This window comes from Miscanthus floridulus, chromosome 18 (genome assembly GCF_019320115.1).
Source record: "Miscanthus floridulus cultivar M001 chromosome 18, ASM1932011v1, whole genome shotgun sequence".
Classification (NCBI taxonomy): Eukaryota; Viridiplantae; Streptophyta; class Magnoliopsida; order Poales; family Poaceae; genus Miscanthus; species Miscanthus floridulus.
In genome coordinates this window covers 23268312-23271136 of record NC_089597.1, presented here as the reverse complement: position 1 = coordinate 23271136, position 2825 = coordinate 23268312, and the positions used below count along the sequence as shown (strand labels likewise).

General features: G+C 39.2%; 1 non-coding gene across 1 annotated transcript; it reads left to right on the top strand.

Annotated features, from left to right (window-relative positions):
• Positions 1 to 1129: 1129 nt before the first annotated feature.
• On the top strand, positions 1130 to 1238 carry LOC136524899 (small nucleolar RNA R71). Its single transcript, XR_010776248.1, has one exon. It is a non-coding gene; the product is annotated as a small nucleolar RNA R71 (small nucleolar RNA).
• Positions 1239 to 2825: the final 1587 nt, after the last annotated feature.

Sequence of the window (2825 nt, the reverse complement as noted above, 5' to 3'; positions counted from 1 at the left end):
AAAGATAGATTAATCTAAAGCAAAACCTAAACAATAAATATAGGCAGTGGCTACTGATTATATAGCCTAATGGGCATCCAAGGACCCCTCTTCATGTCCTAAAGGTGTCCCAACACGTTACAAGGCCCAACGGCCCAAAAGATGGCGATGCAGCACCCTGATAAATTCTGGATGTCAACTTGTTTTTGAAGATTCCTGTCGACTCATATATAATTTTGATGTGGGACCACATCCATTAGTTACCTTATCAAATTATCTTTCTATCCATATGTGGATTCTCGAAAATAGAGTCCATATACAATCTGGGCGTTCGTTTTACTACACGCTGCTCCTGGAGCCTGAGATGGACTTGAACTTGACTTGGATTGGGCCTCCATCTTGGCTTGGACTCCCTTGCTTGCCTCCTAAGGTGGTGTCCAAGATATATGACATCCAAGGGCTTCCTTTATGTGTTCTCCATCTCCTTGGGGCGTGCTCCAACTTGGGCCAGGGTCCCAAGGGTGAATAACAAGCCCATGATGCATGATGATGACATAACTCCTGGCAGAAATAGCGACCGCATGTCTTCATGATTTGATGGCCTTGCCGACATGATATTGAGATGGTACCAGATCTATTTAAAATCTTATCAAACAAGCTTTCAATCAAGTGCTCATTGACCACAATCGCACTCCGAATGGATGAGTTATGACCTTCCCAATGAAGCATTGTTGGGTCCCTGATGAACTGAAAGTTCAACTTTGATGGACTTGCACTTTGAGACACATTTGTACCTACAAGCAAATAATAACATGTACATGTGGGACCAAGTAAATTGTACCAAAAATCACTATACAAATGTAGGAACAAGCTCACCTTATAATCATTGGTCATATCTGATGGTGTCATGTCCTCATCAACGTCCATCTTGGTTGATAGTGCACACACCTCTTCTGGTGCTTCTTCGCTTTTATTACATGATTGGATGTTGTCTTGAGACCAGCCTTAATTAGAGGCTATCCTCTCCATGAGAGCTTTAGCTTTTCCAAGGGTGAGTGACATAAATGCTCCTCCAGTGGTAGCATCAAGTTGTTCATGAGCTTTTTGAGTTAATCCATGGTAGAAACCTTGCATGAGCAACCAATCCTCCATCCCATGATGAGGACAATCTGAAATGTATTCTTGAAAACATTCCCATGCCTCTGGAATGGTTTCTCCTTTCTGCTATTGGAAGTTAGGAGATTTTTCCTCGTAAGGCATTAGTTTTGCCTATAGGGAAAAACTTTGCTAAGAAGACCTTCAAACATTTTGCCCATGTGTTGATGTCATCTTTGTTGGTGTAGAATCACTACTTCGCCCTTCCCACTAGCAAGAATGGAAATATGCGGAGTAGTATGATGTCTTGAGCAACATCCTTGATGATGATTGTATTGCTAATCTCTAGAAAATTCTAGAGATGAGCACTAGCATCTTCATATGCCTTTTCGCTAAATTGGGTAGCTTGCACCATGTTGATGAGGCTTGGCTTGAGTTAAAACTCAAGGTTGTTGGTTTTGAGTGTTGGTCCAGTGTGGATGTTCTCAGTGCTTGGAGTAGAGAACTCACGCAGAGTCTTGTCAACCATAGCTTCAGAAACTGGTGTTAAGCTGCCTTTTGATTGGTTTGATTGTGATTGATGGGAGTTGTCGGTGAATCAAAACTAATCCTGCAATACCCTGTATAAGATATGAACACAAACAAACAAGGATAACCTGCTAAAGCAGAGGTGCATAGTTATGATTTCATCAATAAGTATTTATTTGATCAATTCTCTTTTAGCCTTGTGCCCTCCCCGGCAACGAAGCCAAAAATGATTGTTGACATTTCTTAACATCACTTTTACTAAGTTGTTATCCCTATCAATGATGCCAGAAATGTTTGTTGGTAATTATTAATGACATTTGTAAATTCAGGAAAGATTATATATGATAAAGTAATTCGCAAGCGCACAGATAATATACCATTGTAGCATTTTACCCGGGAGTATACCAGGTATCGTTATTTATAATTTTTCCACAAGGAGGAGCGATGGCTAGAAATATTGACAAATATGTATACTTATGATGAGGTCAGTCACTAAGACATGCTCTGACAGGGGTAAGCTAAATGATAAATAAATGATAAGTGTAAGGCACTGATAATAATCTAGAGATATAAATAGATACTCATAAATGTAGTATGGCTGGGCAAGAGATTAATTAAGAGAAATTATTCCTAAGTCATTTCTTATTTACTAAATCTTTTGTACACCCAAGCATAAATACTTTCATCTATATCATAATTAACTCTGTATCTACGCATAAGGAACATTACTAAGAAATATCAAGAACAAAGCTTGGCTCCCTTCGCAACCAGGTCCTACTTATCCTACAGACAGGGAGTGGACTACAAAGAACTCAACGAGAGTGTCACACTCATGATCTACCACATGGCCCAGAATGTAGAGTGCATCCACAGGTAAACAATATATAAGCACAACACTTGCATAATGTCGACCACTTAACTCACTCGAGTACTGAGCTAAGCGCTTTGCGAACTTATGCATAAATTCATTGTCAACCATGACTATATCAAGTATATTACTAAAGCAAACTAGGAACATAAAAAATAGAAACATAGTATTGAATAGCACAAAGTCTAGAAATATAGAGGATACAATGGCTATACCAGCCTCCAGATGACGAATCCAAAATCCTGAGTAGTAGCCAAACTCTACTTGAATCTTGCTAGCTAGCCTATACTAGAACTTGAAGAATTGGAGATCTATTCTATTATTTGGAAACCCTAATTTCTGATCTAATGATAGA